This window comes from Dendrobates tinctorius, unplaced genomic scaffold (genome assembly GCF_039654945.1).
Source record: "Dendrobates tinctorius isolate UK_male_01 unplaced genomic scaffold, ASM3965494v1 ptg000020l, whole genome shotgun sequence".
Classification (NCBI taxonomy): Eukaryota; Metazoa; Chordata; class Amphibia; order Anura; family Dendrobatidae; genus Dendrobates; species Dendrobates tinctorius.
In genome coordinates, this window is record NW_027361688.1 from 43,989,932 (window position 1) to 44,010,964 (window position 21,033).

Below are 21,033 nucleotides of genomic sequence, written 5' to 3' on the forward strand. Positions count from 1 at the left end.
AAATTGGGTTTTTAAGTTTATGCCCTCTTCTGGAATACTTTTATACAGTATCTTGTATGAGGATACACTTATACAATTGTTCAAAACGTAAGAATTTTATGTTCACTTTTGAAAATTTTGGTTAGCCAAAAGAGATTGAGACTTATTACTTGGTTGTGTACTCTGTCATTGTTCTCTATATTTGTTTCGCATCTTCTAAGAAAAATGATTGTTCAATCCTTTAGGCTGTGTGCACACGCTGCGGATTCTGCTGCGGATCCGCAGCGGATTTGGCCCTGCGGATCCGCAGCAGTTTCTGCTGCGGTGTACAGTACCATTATTCCCTATGGGAATTAAAAACCGCTGTGCAGACGCTGCAGAATTTTCCACGCAATTTTTGCTGCGGTTTCAAATCCTCAGAAAGAATTGCATGTCAATTCTTTCTGCGGATTCGGTAGCAGTTTACCATCTCCTCCATTGTGGAGATGATAAACCGCAGGGCAAAACCGCAGGCTAATCCGTGGATAAACCACGGGTCTAGCAGAAGTCAGACATCTGAAGATCTGTTCCAGAGACTGATTAGTGCGTTCCGTCTGACCATTACTCTTGGGATGGTATGCAGACGAAAAGGACAGAGACATCCCTAATTTTTTGCAGAAAGCACGCCAAAACTTAGCCACAAACTGCACACCATGATCAGACACCACATTCAGGGGTACCCTATGCAAGCGGACCACATGCTGCACAAACAATCTGGATAAGCTGTCAGCTGAAGGTAATGCGGACAGGGGTACAAAATGAGCCTGCTTTGAAAATCTGTCCACCACTACCCATACCACCGTATTACCCCTGGAAGAGGGAAGATTGGTAATAAAATCCTTGGACAGGTGGGTCCATGGTCTTTCGGGAACTGCCAAGGGCATCAGCTCCCCCGCCGGCCGGCTATGAGAGCTTTTAGAACGAGCTCAGACCGCACAACCAGAAATGAATTTCTTTATATCAGAACCAAGGGTAGGCCACCAAAAGATACTAGCCACAGCCAGACGCGTGGCTGATATACCAGGGTGAGCACACAGCTTGGATTCATGGAACTCCTGCAAGAGTTTAAGGCGAAGTTGCTCTGGGACAAACAACTTGCCCCCTGGATTGGCCGCAGGAGCTAGCGACTGGGCCCCCTCAATCTCCCATTCCAATTCAGACGAGAACCCTGCTAACACAACCCCAGGGTGAAGATTGGAGGACGGAGGCTCAGGGGAAGACACAGGATGAAAACTGCGAGATAAGACGTCAGCCTTGACATTCTTTGACCCTGGACGGAATGTAATAGTAAACTGGAAACGAGAAAAAAAAGCGACCAACGGGCCTGTCTGGGCGTTAGTCTTTTAGCAGACTCAATGTATGACAAATTTTTGTGATCGGTGATCACAGTAACCGGGTGACTGACCCCCTCCAAAAAGTGCCTCCACTCCTCAAACCCCAACTTGACCGCAAGAAGCTCTCTATTGCCTACATCATAATTTCTTTCAGCAGCAGAGAACTTCCTGGAAAAGAAAGCACATGGCCTGAGGTTGGTAAGAGTGGCAGGCCCTTGGGACAACACTGCCCCCACCCCCACCTCGGAGGTGTCCACCTCCACCACAAATGGTTTGGACGCATCTGGCTGTACCAACACAGGAGCAGACATAAAACATTTGTTTAGAGTCACAAAGACCTCTTTTGCAAGCGAGGACCAATTTCTCACATCCGCACCTTTGCATGCTAGATCTGTGAGTGGTTTGACCACCTGCGAAAACCCCCAGATAAATTTGCGGTAATAATTGGCAAATTCCAAGAAGCACTGAAGACCCTTAAGATCTCGGGGTTGCACCCAATCCGCAATGGCCTGCACCTTCTTGGGGTCCATGCGAAAACCCTCACAGGACACAATTAATCCCAAAAAAGACAATTCCTGAACACAAAATACACATTTCTCCAATTTGGCAAACACATGATTTTCCCTCAGTCTTTGGAGAACGGTTCATACATGTTCCAGATGAGAATGCCTGTCGGGGGAGTATATCAAAATATCATCTAAGTAGATAACAACAAAACGACCAATGAGATCCCAGAATACCACGTTGATGAATTTCTGAAATATGGCGGGGGCATTGGTAAGACCTCACGTCCCTCGGACGTGAGGAACGCAGTTTTCCATTCATCCCCCTCTCGGACCCTTATCAAATTATATGCCCCCCGAAGATCCAGTTTAGAGAACCATTTTGCCCCTGATAGTTGGTTACACAAATCGGGAATCGACAGAAGGGGGTACGTATTCTGTACAGTAATCTGATTAAGCTCACGAAAATCGAGACAGGGACGTAACCTGCCAACTTTTTTCTTTACAAAAAAGAAACCTGCCGCCACAGGTGAGACTGAAGGACGTATGTGTCCCTTGCGAAGACTTTCAGCAATGTACTCCTTCATAGCTAAGCACTCAGGGCTGGATAAATTAAACTGACAGGCTTTAGGTAATTTAGCCCCCGGGACTAGCTCAATAGCGCAGTCAAAGGGTCTATGTGGCGGTAACGTCTCGGCCTCACTTTCAGAGAACACATCTTCGAAGTCCTTCAGGTATTCCGGAATACCTTCCAGATCGACAGATGATACAGACACAGATTTAACAGGTTCAACCAGTAGTACGGATTTATCAAACAATTTAAAATCATTAAACCCCCATTGAACAATCTCCCCCGTTTTCCAGTTAATAACTGGGTTATGGCGTTGTAACCAGGGCATGCCCAACACCAACCCTGCAGGTAGATTGTCCAGAACCAAACAACTTAGGTTTTCCACATGAGTAGCGCCCACTCTGAGCGCAAATAAATCAGACATGAAAAGAATTCCCTCTATAGTGAGGGGGAGGAGTCAATGGCCACCACCTTGATCGAAACCTTGAGCCTAACTGTCCCTATCTTGCAGCGTCTGACCAATTGGGAGTAAATAACATTAATGGATGATCCGCAGTCCATGAAGGCTGTAGAGGGAAAAGAACTACCGTCCACAAACAGTTCCACATGGAGTAAAACTTTAGAAAATGAGGAAAAGGGTTCCTGAGGGTCTGAGTAGTCTCCCTGCTGACTACCCAGACCTATTTGTTTCTCGCTGACCGGGTCGAAGATGGGCAATCAGGACACTCCCTGTTCCAATGTCCCGTTTTACCGCAGTAAAAGCATAACTGCTTGTCCTTCCGGTGTTTCCTCTCCGTATCCTTCAGGGAGGGGGCGCCTACGTCCATGAGCTCAGGGACAGCCTGGGTCATGGCGCCCTCGAGAGAGTTAGGTGGGGAATGTAACGCCAAGGCATCCTGCAGCTGCTCGGACAAGCCTCTGCGAAAGAGACCTTGAAGCACAGCGTCATCCCAAGAGACCTCTGCAGCCCAGCGGCGGAATTCAGTACAAAACCAGTCAGCCGAGTGTTTCCCCTGACAGACGCTCATCACCATGTCCTCTGCCAATCGCACTCGGTCAGGTTCATCATATATGTGCCCGAGGGCCTCAAAGAATGCATTCACAGACACTCTCTCAGGGGCAGTGGGAGGAAGGGAGAAAACCCAAGCTTGTGGGGATCCTCTTAATAAGGACATAATGACCCCTACCTTCTGGTTTTCGTCCCCAGAGAAACGTGGTCTCAAACTAAAAAAAGTTTGCAACCCTCCATGAAGATCCTGAACTCCTTTTTGTTCCCAGAAAAGAAGTCAGGCAGTTTACCAGGTGGTTCTGGGGAAACCAGAACAACATCCCTCGCCCCAGCCCCCAGAGACCCAGCAGATAAAGCCCCCGCACTGTCTCAGAAACCTGCTGCTGAGAACGAGCAAGAGCTTGCTGTTCCAGAGATAAACCCTGAAACATCTGACTCAGATTTTTCATCCTGTCAGCCAGAGACTGTATGGAATCCTAATTCTCTGCGAAAACCTCAAACAACTTAACGGTCAGTTATAATGTCAGGGTCCTGTCAGCGCCGGCGTGCAGCCTCCGCTGAGCAGGGACTCACCCTCACTGTAGGGGGACCCAGGGTCAGGTACGGCCGGAATGTACAGACAAACAGGACCTGGGGACGCTGAAGTTTAGCAAGCAGTGAAGGACCTACGGTCATGTGACTGCAAGGGGCGGGGCTTAGCATCCTGCTTCCAGAGATCGGCAGAACACAACTACAGGAATGCTCAGAGTCAGGCAAACGGGTGTCATACACAGAGATAGCAGTAAAGTACCAGAGATGAGACAGAACGGATAGTCGGTGCCAAGCAGAGGTCAAAACCAAACAGACATAGAAGGTACCAAGCAGAATCCAACAAGCAATATCCAGAGAACAGACCAAGTCAAAACCAAAGTATCAGGCAACCAGTGCACAGCACAAACACACTCAGGGGTCAACACACTCTGCCAAGGGCGAATGTATAACTGACGGGGATGGGAGCTTCCTGAGGCTATAAGAAGCTTTCCCAGAACCAATGAGAGGCCACAATAATAAGCCCCAGGTGTGCAGGTAAGAGTCTGCACTGAGATCATAACATTAACCCCAGAAGTGCAGGTCCACCAGCACTGGTATCATGACAAATAATTTGGCTGATAGACTGGGTCCTGCAAATCAACTTGCAGTAACTCTAATCAAAATCATAAAATCTTGCATTCATTATACTGTATACATATATAAATTATACATATTTGTTATTCACACACAATTTGTTATTATGCTTGTGAACCCCTGTTTCACCCCAATTGCTCTGAAACCCTCCAGACATCCTGGAAAGTGTTGTTTTTGGTCAAGTGATTCACAACAATTGGTATGAAAAGCCCTGAGAGCCTGCATCCTCACCATTAAAAGCTCCTGTCTTTGGGTTCGTTAACACAAAATCGTATTTTCTCAGCGTCAGAATTTCAAAAGTGTCAAGTAAGTGCCACCATTTATAGCTTCTCACTAGGAAACCACTTCATTGATGTATAATGCTGGCCACTTACAGATGAGTGGATCTTTTTTAAATTAAAATTCACAGACTTTAACAAATGTACCCCAAAAATATGATTTTTCACCTGAGACCCCCAATGTACAGCTCCCTTACACACAGTATGATTGGTCCAAAGCTGCTCTATACGCATTATAATGGGCTCACAACTGCCATAAACAGAATATAATGGGCCAACAGCTCCTCGATACATGGGCCCACAGCTCTCTTATACAAAGTATGATGTCGCCATAGTAGTTCCCCAATATACAGTATGGTGGGCCAACAGCTCCCTTATACACAGCATAATTGCCTCCGCACTTTATGAAGACCCCCACAGATGCCCTGGAAGTGTGTCCTGCATATGAAGACTTCCGGGGCATAGACCGCGCAGAAAAATACCGGCGCATGCGCAGTACCGATTATATGCTTTGCCCACAGTTGGGCAAAGCATAATGCGCAAGCGCCGGAGGCCTTTTCAATGCACAAGTGCGGAAAACTACCGCATCTGTGATATTCACAGATGAAGATAACGTTCAGCAAGCCGAGGAGGGGGGAGAATGCGAATAAGCCCTGCCCATCGGACCGCATCAAAGGTGCGGGGCCGGGGGAATCAAAAGTCCTAACAGAATCCTTATGGGACTCACAATTGGGTGATATCTTTACATGATATCACTAAAAATGGGTGACAGATTCCCTTTAAAAACCTTTTGTAAAGCAAACAGGTGAAAAAGTCAGTGGTAATTGTTAATTAAATCACAAGGTGAGTAGATTTAACTCTTTGTGAAAGCTAGAGTTTAGTGAAACGGGTCGGTCAAATTCATAAGTCGCCGACTTTCGCTAAAGTCGGGTTTCATGAAACGAAACCCGACCATAGCGTGAGGTCGGCCATGAGGTAGGCAACCCGAGTGCCTAAGTCGCGTTTCAAATGATGCTTCCAGCGCCCTTTTTCAGCCAATGATGGAGGACGCACACTGTGGGCAACGCGATGACATGGGCAGCGGTCACCACCATCTTTGAGAAGGGCATGCAAGTGATTGGCTTGCTTTGTGTGGCGTCACAGGGGCTATAAAATGGCGTGCACGCCGACCGCCATCATACTTATGCCAATCTTAGCATAGGGAGAGCTGCTGCTGCTGATTCTGTAGGGAGAGCGTTAGGCAGGGAAGAAGAACAAAAAAACTGCTTCTGCTGGTAGCAATTTTCACTGTACAACACAACAGTTTGTGTGCAGTGACAGGGGAGGCTATATTTTTGTGCATCAGCTCTGTTGGTTATTAGGCTGCCTTATAAGGCTCCCTGATAGCTGCATTGCTGTTTGCACACTGCTGTGCAAACTGCATTTTTAAAAGCAAAAATACTTTTCTTCCTCTTTTCTGCACAGTTACCAAGCGTTCATTTTTCCACACTTTTGTGTGCAGCAGTCCTGCTTATTAGGCTGCCTGCTGCCATACTTGGACTGAGAGCTTCATTGTCAGCCTCCTAAAATCTCTAGGGAGATTCAAATTCTCCCCAATACTTTATACACCTTGTACCTTTTCATGCACCAGCCAATTTCAGCCTGTTAAATTGAGGTGTAATCTATAGTGGGCCTGAGATAATAGTTCTGCCTCCTAAAATCTCTAGGGAGATTCAAATTATCCCCAATACTATATACACCTTGTACCTTGTTTTATAGTACCATATTGCTGGTGGTATTTTGGGTACATTTTCCCAAAACTGAGGAAGTATGATGGAAGAGGCCGTGAACGTGGGCGGGAGTTGCCAGCTGGTACTGATGGTGGTGGTGGTGGTGGTGCATCTGCTGGTAGTGGCAAAAGCACAATAATACCTAAGGCAGGAGGTGTTGAGCCTGCATCATCATCTGGATCCACAAGGCACCGAAGGCTCTCTTTTCTGGGAGTAGGTAAACCGCTTTTAAAGGCGGAGCTTCAGGAACATTTGGCTTACATTGCTGACACAGCCTCCAGCTCTATCGCCTTCTCTTCTGAAGTTTCAAAAAATAAATGCACTGAGTCATCAGTGGAGGCTCCTGGTCAGGAGCAACACCTTTCCTTGTGTCCTTCACCCCTACCAAAAGTGAAGGATGCGGCAGGCCACATTACAGATTACTCCATGGAGCTCTTTTCACATACCATGCCTGGGTTATCAAGTCAAATCATGAATTCCCCTGTCCAAGATGAATCTGACATGGAGTGTGGGTCGCCAGCCAGGGCAGTGGGGTTAATCGGTACCGGACCGGTGTCTCAGAGGGATGTGTCAAGGAGGTGACCCGGTCCATGGCCCTGGGCGTCCATGCAAAGGGGTGAATAACGTTTATAGGTGAATGATACATGACGCCACCTGCGATTTCTGATCAGATTGACCAGTGCTGCAGTGTCGCTTCTCGGGGACAGATGTTGTGGTGCAGCTAAGATGTAGAAGCCCTGCACAGGTAGGGCCGAAGTCGCAGGGCAGATGAAAGAGTTGGTAGATGGTGTGCAGTGCAGGATGTAGCAGAGCCATGTGCCAGGTGCAGGAGAAAGATGACAGACACAGTCGTGCAGTTACTTTACCTGTACTTGGTAAGTGCCGTCCAGGACCCAGAGTACAGATGGAGAAGGAGTTGGTCAGCCTGGAAGCAAATTAGGAATTCTCTCTCTGCAGATAGTAGTGTGGCCTCCGTTCTAGCGCTTATCTGAGGTACTTGAAGTACTGAGTTCACTGAAGTTCACCCTGTTGACTCTCTTTTGGAACTTTCTCGTATGGCAGGCAGCCGTAGCCTTTTCCTTCTGGCTCACACATGTCGCTGCTGGGGCCTCCGAGCCTTAGTTGGGAACAGAGCATTAACAGCTACCACTTCCTACGGTTTCTGCTGCAGGACCGTCAGTGTCCCTACAAACTCGGAGACCGGAATCCGGACCATGCGCTCCTGCTAGGAGTGAGCCTTAACTCTTCTCATCCTCCAGCTCCCCTTCTCACGTCCACACACTTCCCCTTCCCTTCACTGACTGCCCTAACTTCCCTCCTCCCGACCACAGAGAGCAGCTCCTCAGCAGTCAGGTTCAGAGGTCTCCCTGCTGGCCTGGAGTGGGAACTGTGTTGTGTGTTGGTTTAACTGCTAGAGAGATCCTTCATTGCTCCCAAGCATGACATCACACTCCCTAGGAGGAAGGTAATGCCACTGTGGCGACCGTACTCCTGGGGGCGCCACAAGTGCACTGATGCCCAGCCACTGCTAGATGATTCTGCTGGTACATTGACCCAGACCACTACATTCCCATCACACTCTACACAGCCAGAATCTGACCCTGATCAAACTCAGGTTCCCCTTCATGCAAACTATACCACCTTACACGGTGACAAAGAGGAAGGTGCAGATGAAAGTGCAGGTTCCTTGAGCAGGTGGGGGGGCATACTCATGGGCGACGGCACTGGCACAGGGCCCCTCATAGTACGCAAAAGTGTCTCTGCCGGTGGGAGTGCACACCTGCCATCAGACACACTGCCGTACTATGAGGGGCCCTGTGCCAGTGCTGTCGCCAACGAGTGGGCCCCCCCTTCTTGCTCAGGATCACAGCAGTTGCAAAGTTGAAATTCTTACCTCTCCCTGCTCCACCGCCGTGACGTCTTCCGCGTTTCCTGACAGTGACATTCTGGTCAGAGAGTGCGATGACATCACGTCTCTACGCCCTCTGCCTAAACAGTCCAAGTGCAGAGAGATGGAAGATGGGACGTTGAGGAGTCCAGACTAGTACAGGGATTCCCTGGCGAGGAGACTTATTTAATTGTTTTAAAGGTTGGGATCAATTTTTGGGGAGTACTATACTCTGGAGAATGATATATGGGGCCCACCATACACTGGAGCATTCCAAAGGTGGACATCAGACACTGGAGCAGCATTTACAGGGCCCATTATACACTGGAGCATTAGAAAAGGGGCCCATAATATATAGAGCATTATTTGGGCCCATATGACAGTGGAGCTTCATCCATGGGGACCAACATATACTGTAGCATTATGTGGAGCTCATTATATACTGTATCAAACATTATATGGGACCAATGATTCTGTATGGAGAAATATATGTGCCTCATTACTCTGTATGGCGCACTATGCGGCGGCCATAATACTGCATGGAGTACTGTCTGTTTTTGGAGCTATTGGAGAATTTAAAATGGATATCAGTCATGTGATGTAAGAAGTGAAGTATTTTTCATTGTACTATACCGCTATTTCTCTGCCATATCAGAGGATCATGAATTGTGGCATGTGTTAAAGGAGCCCAGTGACACTCTTTGGCCCTGCGCCCACGAAAATCTGGAGCCAACCCTACCTCTCCCACAACTTTAGCCAAATAACCCCCAGTTTTCAATGTCTAACTATTATTATGAAGTAAATTAAGGTTGACAAGCTAAAGTAATAAGAATTGATGTTTTTGGCATTAAAATGGGCACTGTAGGTGTGTTTCCTGTCCTCCACTCACTGCCGACTTTTCTTCCCCATTGACTTGCATTGGGTTTCGTGTTTCAGTCGGCCTTCGACTTTTCACGATAATCGGCCGATTGCATTCGACCCGACTTTTGCGAAAGTCGGGTTTCATGAAACCCGATTCGACCCGAAAAAAGGCAAAGTTGCTCATCTCTAGTGAAAGCACTTCAACAACATGCATGTACCATCTAATATATAAAGCTCAATGTGTGTGTGTATGTTTGTATGTATGTACAGTATGTATGTATGTCCGGGATTGGCATCTGCACCACAGTCACATCTACTGATTCGCGGCAGATACCGCGTCCACCTGCCACATCTAAATAACGAGAGACGGCCCCCTGTGCCTCCTCACCCACCGGTTCTCTATATTCATGCCCAGTTTTCTTGAGCTCACAGTACAGCCTTTTGTACATTGATGAAGGTCATAGACCGAAACGTATGTATGTATGTACTGTACTTTATTAAAATCACCTTTCTGCATCAGAATCCACGAGTGTGTGCCAAGTTCCTGTATATAACAAGGATTAGATACACGGCTCAGCAGTCAGTATCACACAGGATAGGATTAGATACACTGCTGAGCAGTCAGTAACACACATGATAGGATTAGGCACACGGCTCAGCAGTCAGTATCACACAGGACAGGGTTAGATACACGGCTCAGCAGACGGTATAACACAGGATAGGATTAGATACACTGCTCTGTAGTCAGTATCACACAGGATAGTATTAAATACACTGCTGAGCAGTCAGTAGCACATGATAGGATTAGATACACAGCTCAGCAGAAAGTATCACACAGGAGAGGATTAGGTACACAGCTCAGCAGACATTATCACACAGGATAGGGTTAGATACACCGCTCAGAAACAGGATGTGCCAAAGGAGAGGACATTTTCATTCCAAGAATTCCACTCATTCCATCTGATTTGTTTTTTATTTTAAGCGCCTCCAGTTCAACTGCTATTTGCAATGTCCATTAACAATGCTCAGGGACAGACCTTGAAAGTAGTAGGGATCGATTTGCAATCGCCATGCTTTTCTCATGGTCAACTTTACGTGGTCTGTTCAAGAGTTGGACCTGCCAAAAATCTGTTCATCTTTGCACCGAAAGGAAAAAAAAAAATCTTGAATGATTTGAAAATAAAATACTATCAATACTTGGGTAATCGTTTAGTTAATTTGTGTTGCAGATCTGTAGTGTTGAATATATGATGTGAAATGTTTTTATGTGCAATATAATCATTATAATTTGTTATAACTAACCACAGTTGGTTACTATGCCCAGGCAATGCCGGGCTCTTCAGCTAATTTAAAATAAAAACAATAAATCATGAAAAGACATTATGCAAACACAAAATAATTGATACCATGAATGAAACAGACTCTTATTTCAATGCATAATAAGAAATCAAGCACGGAAAAGACAAACTTAGTTGTTTTTTTTCTTAATTTGCCTTTTCCATTTTATATATGTACTATCTGTGCAATTAGTGACTTTGCAATATTGAGATTATCACTGAACTTATTGGCTGCAAATCAAAAGTTGGGGGAAATTTCAGCAAAACTGATAATTTCAATTTTCAAATGATCAGCTCATCTCCAGTCTGATAAGTTAATAACAACAGAACAATAACATTTGTGTTTGGTTGGAATTTCTTCTATGTACCAATTAATACACCTTAGCCGTGACAAAATATACGAAACATCAGTCATTGATCAGAATCTGACTCCATCTTTCACTTTAGAAGTGGCCAGCCAATGGTTAGCATAGGTCTAAATGGTCCTACTGATGACAAAAAAGGGTCCTTCAGGTGACCAAAATTATCTATGGTCAGCTGTTTTTAGTAAATCAGATTTGCTTCTTTTTAATTTTTTTTAAAAAAGTCACTTTTTTGCTTTTGACGAAGGATCACAGTATTTTTTCATTTAAACAAGACTCCTACAGAACAGAGACGTAACCATTTATATCTGAACATATTCAGAGCTTTGAGGTAGTAACAAGATCTGATTTTCTTTCAGGTGTATGAATCATTACCAATCCAGTTATTTTTGGACAATTCGATGATTCAGTCCCGCTGATTAGCACGGCATGAAGTTTTCCCCTTTTAAGACTTCTAAAATAGAGCAGATAAATTTCCCGTCCAACTTATGTTCATTTCTAAACATAAGCTATAATTTCACAATGAATTTCAACACTACAACCCTTTTTTCTAGTTGCCCTTATTGTGTCAAAGAGTGAAATGATTTTCCATGGTTATAAAAGGTCCCAATTTTTTTAGGCTTTGCTCATTCAAGCGATAACTGAGATGTACAGGCTGTGGCAATGTTAAAGTCCAGAAACATAGCTGAAGTACTATGGGCCCCAGTGCAAAAACAAGCCCACACCAGCATGTTGGCCAGTTCTATAGGCCCCTGCATTTTAGATCATATATATAGTGGGTTCAGAAAGTATTTTAACTCTTTGTTTCATTGCAGCCATTTGGTAAATTCACAAAAGTTCATTTATTTCTCACTATTGTACACTCTGCATCCCATCTTAACCCCTTCACGACCTTTGACGCCACGTAGGCGTCATGAAAAGTCGTGACAATACGACCCATGACGCCTATGTGGCGTCATGAATTGATTGCCCCCCTGCGGGTCGGGTGACCGGGGTCACTGAAAGGTCACCCGACCCGCACACAAAGGACCCTTCAGAGTTAACACCTGGGGGTGTGGCTTAGCCCCCATGTTCCTACGATCGCTCTGATTGGCTGTTAAAAGTGAAACTGCCAATCAGAGCAATTGTAATATTTCACCAATGAAAATTGGTGAAATATTACAATCCAGCCATGGCCGATGCTGAAATAGCATCGGACATGGCTGGACACCGAGACCCGACCCCTCCCACACCGACTGACGGCACCGATCGGCTGCCGCCACCGTCTGACGGCACTGATCGGCAGCCGCCGTCATAATCTGCCCCCCCGCCTTCCCTCCGCCCCCCCAATCATCCCCTCTCACCCTCCGATCACCCCCTCTCACCCTCCTTTGTGCCTCCGATCTCCCGCTATCCGTCTCGGTGTCCCGCCGTCCAGCGTCATGGGCGCCGCCATCTTGGAAGATGGTGGGCGCATGCGTAGTGCGCCGAATCGAATCTACAATGCTGCAGATTCATTCATTTATTTTGATCACTATAATAAACTTTCATAGTGATCAAAATAAAAAAAAGTAAATCACCACCCCATTATCACCCCCATAGGTAGGGACAAATAATAAAAAAAAACAAAATATTTTTTTTTTATTTTTCCATTAGGGCTAGGGTTAGGGCTAGGGTTAGGGTTAGGGTTAGGGCTAGGGCTAGGGTTAGGGTCAGGGTTAGGGCTAGGGCTAGGGTTAGGGCTAGGGTTGGAATTAGGGTTAGGGTTAGAAATAGGGCTAGGGTTGGACTAAGGGTTAGGGTTGGACTAAGGGTTGGAATTAGGGTTAGGGTTGTAATTGGGATTAGGGTTGGGGTTGGGATTACGGTTAGGCTTGTGGTTAGGGTTAGAGTTGGGATTTCGTTAGGGGTGTGTTGGGATTAGTATTGTGGTTAGGGTTATGATTAGGGTTGGGATTAGGGTTAGGGGTTTGTTGGGGTTAGGGTTGGAGATAGAATTAAGGGGTTTCCACTGTTTAGGCACATCACGGGGTCTCCAAACGCGACATGGAGCCACCATTTATTCCAGCCAATTTTGCGTTCAAAAAGTCAAACGGTGCTCCCTCCATTTCGAGCCCTGACATGTGCCCAAACAGTGGTGTACCCCCACTTATGGGGTATCAGAGTACTCAGGAAAAATTGCACAACAACTTTAGGGGTCTAATTTCTCCTGTTACCCTTGGGAAAATAAAAACATGGGGGCTAAAATAATTATTTTTGTGGAAAAAAAATGATTTTTTATTTTCATGGTTCTGCGCTATAAACTTCTGTGAAGCACTTGGGGGTTCAAAGTGCACACCTCACATCTAGATTAGTTCCTTGGGTGATCTAGTTTCCAAAATGGTGTCCGCTAACGATTGGAGCTAATTTTCCATTCAAAAAGTCAAATGACGCTCCTTCCCTTCTGAGCCATGCCGTGCGCTCAAACAGTGGTTTACCCCCACATATGGGGTACCAGTGTACTCAGGACAAACTGGACAACAACTTTTGGGGTCCAATTTATCCTGTTACCCTTGGGAAAATAAAAAATAGCGGGCTAAAAAATCATTTTTGAGGAAAAAAAAATATTTTTTTATTTTCATGGCTCTGCATTTATAAACTTCTGAGAAGCACTTGGGGATTAAGAGTGCTCACTACACATCTAGATAAGCTCCTTGGGGGTTCTAGTTTCCAAAATGGGGTCACTTGTGGGGGGTTTCTACTGTTTAGGCACACAAACGCAACATGACGCCCGCAGAACATTCCATCAAAGTCTACATTCCAAAATGGTGCTCCTTCCCTTCTGAGCTCTCCCGTGCTCCCAAACAGTGGTTCCCCCCCACATATGGGGTATTGGTGTACTCAGGACAAATTGCACAAAAACTTTTGTGGTTCAATTTCTCCTGTTAGAAATCAAAAAAATCATTTTTGAGCAAAAAAAAATGATTTTTTATTTTCACTGCTCTGCGTTATAAACTTCTGTGAAGCACTTGGGGGTTCAAAGTGCTCACCACACATCTAGATAAGTTCCTTCAAGGGTCTAGTTTCCAAAATGGGGTCACTTGTGGGGGAGCTCCAATGCATAGGCACACAGCGGCTCTCCAAATGCGACATGGTGTCCACTAACGATTGGAGCGAATTTTCCAATCAAAAAGTCACATGACGCTCCTTCCCTTCCGGGCCCTGCCGTGCGCCCAAACAGTGGTTTATTACCACATATGAGGTATCAATGTACTCAGGAGAAATTGCCCAACAAATTTTAGGATCCATTTTATCCTGTTGCCCAGGTGAAAATGAAAAAACTGAGGCTAAATAAAATTTTTGTGAAAAAAAAGTACTTTTTTTTTACGGATCAATTTGTGAAGCACCTGGGGGTTCAAAGTGCTCACTATGCATCTTGATAAGTTCCTTGGAGGGTCTAGTTTCCAAAATGGGGTCACTTGTTGGGGAGCTCCAATGTTTACGCACACAGGGGCTCTCCAAACGCGACATGGCAACCGCTAAATATTCAAGCATATTTTCCATTCAAAAAGTAAAATGGCGCTCCTTGCCTTCTGAGCCCTGCCGTGCGCCCAAACAATGGTTTATGACCACATATGAAGTATCGGTGTACTCAGAAGAAATTGCCCAACAAACTTTAGGATACATTTTATTCTGTTACCCATGTGAAAATGAAAAAACTGATGCTAAAAGAAAATTTTGGTTGGAAAAATTAAAATGTCCATTTTTTCATTCCATGTTGGTTTAGTTCCTGTGAAGCACCTGAAGGGTTAATAATCTTCTTGAATGTAGTTTTGAGTAGCTTGAGGGGTGCAGTTTTTAGAATGGTGTCACTTTTGGGTATTTTCTGCTACATAGACCCCTCAAAGTGACTTCAAATGTGAGGTGGTCCCTAAAAAAAATGGTTTTGTAAATTTTGTTGTAAAAATGAGAAATTGCTGGTCAAATTTTAACCCTTATAACTTCCTAACGAAAAAAAATGTTGTTTCCAAAATTGTGCTGATGTAAAGTAAACATGTGGGAAATGTAATTTATTAACTATTTTGTGTCACATAACTCTCTGGTTTAACAGAATAAAAATTCAAAATTTTTCACCAAATTTCCATTTTTTTCACAAATAAACGCAAAAATGATCGACCTAAATTTACCACTAACATGAAGCCCAATATGTCACGAAAAAACAATCTCGGAATCGCTAGGATGCGTTGAAGCGTTCCTGAGTTATTACCTCATAAAGGGACATTGGTCAGAATTGCAAAAAATGGCCAGGTCGTTAAGGTCAAAATAGGCTGGGTCATGAAGGGGTTAAATGAAAAAAAATCTATTAATTTTTGCAAATGTATTAAAAAAGAAAAACTGAAATATCACATGGTCAGAAGTATTCAGACCCTTTGCTCAGACACTCATATTTAAGTCACATGCTGTTCATTTCCTTTTGATCCTCCTTGAGATGGTTCTGCTCCTTCATTGGAGTCCAGCTGTGTTTAATTAAACTGATAGGACTTGATTTGTAAAGGCACACACCTGTCTATATAACACCTCACTGTTCACAGTGCATGTCAGATCAAATGAGAATCATGAGGTCATAGGAACTGGCCAAGGAGCTCAGAGACAGAATTGTGGCAAGGCACAGATCTGACCAAGGTTAAAAAATAATTTCTGCTGTACTCAAAGTTCCTAAGAGCACAGTGGCCTCCATAATCCTTAAATGGAAGAAGTTTGGGACAGCGTGGCCATCCAGCCAAACTGAGCAATCATGGGAGAAGAGCGTTGGTGAGAGAGGTAAAGAAGAACCCCAAGATCACTGTGGCTGAGCTACACAGATGCAGTACGGTGATCGGAGAAAGTTTCACAAAGTCAACTATCACTGCAGCCCTCCACCAGTCAAGCCTTTATGGCAGAGTGGCCCGACAGAAGCCTCTACTCAGTGCAAGACTTATGAAATCCCACATAGAGTTTGGTAAAAACACATGAAGGACTCCCAGACTATGAGAAATAAGATTCTCTGGTCTGATGAGACGAAGATAGAACTTTTTAGTGATAATTCTAAGTGGTATGTGTAGAGAAAACCAGGCACTGCTCATCACCTGCCCAATACAATCCCAACAGTGAAACATGGTGGTGGCAGCATCATGCTATGGGGGTGATTTTCAGCTGCAGGGACAGGACGACTGGTTGCAATTTCAGGAAACATGAATGCAGCCAAAAACAGAGATATCCTGGATGAAAACCTCTTCCAGAGTGCTCTGGACTTCAGACTTGGCCAAAGGTTCACCTTCTAACAAGATGATGACCCTAAGCACACAGCTAAAATAAAAAAGGAGTGGTTTCAGAACAACTCTGTGACCATTCTTGACTGGCCCAGTCAGAGCCCAAGCGTAAACCCAATTGAGCATCTCTGGAGAGACCTGAAAATGGTGGTCCACCAACGTTCACCATCCCATCTGACGGAACTGAAGAGGATCTGCAAGGAGAATGGCAGACGATCCCCAAATCCAGGTGTGAAAAACTTGTTGCATCATTCCCAAGATGACTCATGGCTGTGCTAGCTCAAAAGGGTGCTTCTACTCAATGCTGAGCAAAAGGTCTGCATACTTATAACCATGTGATATTTTATTTTTTAATAAATTTGCAAAAATTTCTACATTTCTGTTTTTTTTTTCCAGAGAATAAATATATACACCGGCGCTCCTCCTAGTACAAACTAAAGCTGCAGATGCTTAGGCAACCTCTGTGCTGCTGGCTGGCAGTAGAACAGATACAAAAACAAAAAGGGAGCACCGCACTAAAGTTGCTGCTGCATTAGCCAGAAATGCTCAAAATATAATGAGAAATACAATGACTTTTTATAGAGGTCATAAAAATGTAGTGTGCAGATAAATGAGAAAAAGTGCCTACCTACCTTGGGGTGAATCTACAATCCAGCAAAGAAAATGACACTTATGTAGACTTTAATGGTCATGCAAGGTAAACTTCTGGGTAACTGACCCACGGATTACTCCACAGGAGTAACTGCAACATGAGGATCCTAAACGCTGGAGCAGGGAGATGTGAAGTAAACAGTTCACCAGTACTCGCGTTGGACCACAACGGCACGTGGGATCTTGAAAGTGCAACCACGGTGGAGGGAGAATGGGGACCGGAGAGCTTTCCCCCCTGAGTGGAACCCACCTTAGCCCTCACCGAAGATTGGAAGCACACGGTGAGCGCCGGCCGGGAGATGCCGCTGACAGTGCCGAAGTGTGGGGAGGCATGGTCTAGGTCTTCGGTATTTAGTCTCAAGTTAAAATGATGAGAGAGGCCTGTAATTGACATCATAGGTAGACCAATAACTATGTGAGTCAAAATGAGAAAACAGATCCAGAAAATCACCTTGTCTGAATTGGCAAGATTTATTTTGCAAATTATGGTTGAAAATAAGTATTTGATCACCTAAAAACATGCAAGATTTCAGTCTCTCACAGACATAACTTCTTATTTAAGAGGCTACTCTGTCCTCCACTCATTACCTGTAGCAATGGCACCTGTTTGAACTTGTTATCAGTATAAAAGACACCTGTCCACAACCTCAAACAGTCACACTCCAAACTCCACTATGGTGAAGACCAAAGAGCTGTCGAAGGACACCAGAAACAAAATTGGAGCCCTGCACCAGGCTGAGAAGGCTGAATCTGCAATAGGCAAGCAGCTTGGTGTGATTAAATCAACTGTGGGAGCAATAGTAAGACAATGGAAGACATACAAGACCACTGATAGTCTCCCACAATCTGGGGCTCCACGCAAGATCTCACCCGTGGGGTCAAAATGATCACAAGAATGGTGAGCAAAAATCCCAGAACCACACAGAGGGACCTAGTGAATGACTTGCATAGAGCTGGGACCACCATAATAAAGGCTACCATCAGTAACATACTACGCCGCCAGGGACTCAGATCCTGCAGTGTCAGATGTGTCCCCCTGCTTAAGCCAGTACATGTCCTGGCCCTTTTGCTAGAGAGCATTTGGATTATCCAGAAGAGTATTGGGAGAAGAACATATGGTCTGATGAAACCAAAGTAGAACTGTTTGGTAGAAACAAAACTTGTTGTGTTTGGAGGAGACAGAATGCTAATTTGCATCCAAAGACCACCATACCTACTGTGAAGCATGGGGGTAGCAACATCATGCTTTGGGGCTGTTTCCCTGAATAGTGACCAGGACGACTGATCCGTGTACATGAAAGAATGAATGTGGCTATATAGTGTAAGATTTTGAGCGCAAACCTCCTTCCATCAGCAAGGGCATTGAAGATGAAACACGGATGAGTCTTTCAGCATGATAATTATCTCAAGAACACCATCAGGGCAATGAAGGAGTGGCATCCTAAAAAGCATATAAGGTCCTGGAGTGGCCTAGCCAGTCTCCAAATCTCAGCACCACAGAAAACCTTTGGTGGGATGTGAAAGTCCATGTTGCCCAGCGACAGGCCCAAAACATCATTGCTCTAGAGAAGAGCTGCATGGAGGAATGGGCAAACATACCAACAACAGTGTGTGCCAACCTTGTGAAGACTTGTTTGACCTCTGTCATTGCCAACAATGGATATATCACAAAATATTGAGATGAACTTTTGTTAATTACCAAATACTTTTTTTCCACCATTATTTACAAAATAAATCTTCCCAAATCAGACAAGGTGATTTTCTGGATTTGTTTTCTGATTTTGACTCTCATAGTTGTGGTCTACCAATGATGTCAATTACAGGCCTCTCTCATCTTTTTAAGTGGGAAAACTTTCACAATTGGTGGCTGACTAAATACTTTTTTCTCCCCTCTGTATATTCAGACCCATACGTCTGATCCAGACATTGGTCTGATCCATGTATCTTTAAAATAACAACTTTCAAAGTACATCTTTTATAGTACAATATTTTGAATTAGACTCGAATTGGACTGGAACTGACTGTAAGGTAATGGAATAGAAAGCCACTACAATGTTTTTGTTTCTTTTCACTTTCACCCCCATACTACTTTCTTTCTTGCTATCTCCTGTAATCCCTCCACTTAGTAATGAAGTAGTCATATCTCCCTCCATCCTCCCCAGTCATCTCACCTCCTCCTCACAACTGTTCCTCCACATAAAATCCTTTTTCTCCAGACACACACAGCCGCATCATGTCCTATCCTGCTCCCACCTTGAAATGCTCTGTCTGCTACTCCTCATTGCTGCCGACGTATCCCCAAATCCTGGTCCTTCTCAACACATCCCCACACTCATTTCTAACACCGTGCCATGAACCTCTACAAGTTTTCTCAGCTATGATAACCTCATACTCATACATGGAACACTATGGAATGCACGCTCTATCTGCAACAAACTGTCCTATATCCTTTACCTCTTTTTCACTAGCAAACTCTCCTTCCTTGGCATCACTGAAAGCTGGCTCACCCTCTCTGACTCAGCCTCTCCAGCTGCACTTTCTTATGGCGGATTCAATCTCTCTCACACCCCTCGCCCCAGCAACAAACATGGTGGAGGAGTTGGCCTTCTCCTGTCCAATACCTGCTCCTTTACCTCAATTCCACCACCACCTTCCGCTACTCTTCCCTTGTTTGAGGTGCACTCTGTGTGCATTTACTCCCCCTCCAATTGTGGCCAGGGACAGTACAATTCCCTGATTGGTGAACTTTGTGGAAGCAAGGACCCAGTCGTGCCCTGGGACGGAACACTTGCTACTGACACACAGGATTGCGGGCCCAGGTTCAATCAGGGTTGCCCCCACTTTCTATAGTAGCTCCTGCACCTCCTTCTCACCCTCCATCTCACAAATGTCAACATCAATCACAAACCGGAAGCACTGCAAAACTGCCTCAGCCACACGACAAGCTGTGCTGAAGCTAATCTGCTTATGTGACAAACAGTACACGGCTGAGAAGTTGTTGAAATGTTTTCGAGACCAGACTAATCTGTGGCTATCATCCCTGAACCTACAACCAGGCATGATCGTGTGTGACAATGGCCATAACCTGGTGGCAGCTCTGAAGCTCAGTAACCTTGCACAACGCTCCACTATATTCCCCACAATGGTGATAAAATAGCAGTTTTTGATGCTGCTACATTAAACTAATCACTTTTTTCAGGGCTAATTCAAATAGATTCTATTCTGTCATAATAATAATGCTCTAATCTGCACATCTAGTCTGGGATTATTGCCTTATAAATTGTAAACCATGCTTCTGTTTTTACCATGCATTCATTGACCAATTCATGTTTTTTTATGGTCATCTGTACTCAGAAAATCATCAAATCTGGCATTGTTGCTTGCGTACTCCATAGTTTCTTGCTGCCACGTACAAGAAAAATATATTCAGGAATGATTCAAATCCCTTCTATGTTCTACAATAATACCACTATTATTTGCAATTTGTCAACAGTGAGGTGTGGCAGTATGAAAAGCGTATGACACGTATCTACTAAGGGATTATTGCCTTATAAATTCTAAGCCTTGCTGCTGTTTTTTTCCATGCATTTATTGACTGATTCAGTTTATTACGGTGTTCTGTAAGCAGAAATTCATCAAAGCAGGCAAAACTAAATGATTTAATGTGCCCATTCACAGTTTCTATGTAGCATCTGTAAGAGGTAGTGGTGGGAAACTTTACGCTACTGGAGCTGGATTTACCACTTCTGAACTCTGAACTGCTTTGATTCCATCCATTTCTGGGTGATTCTTCAAGTATGCTTGGGGTCATTGTTCTGCTGGAAGACCCATGACTTACTAGGATTGTGACCCCAGGCAGCACATTGCGACCCAAAATCTTTTGGGAATATTCCCATTTCAAGTCACCCAGGGCCACAGGCAGCAAACAACCCCAAAATATCTTTGAACCTCCACCACATTTGACTAAAACCACTGTGTTCTTTTATTTGTAGCCTTCATTCTATTTACACTAAACAGTAGA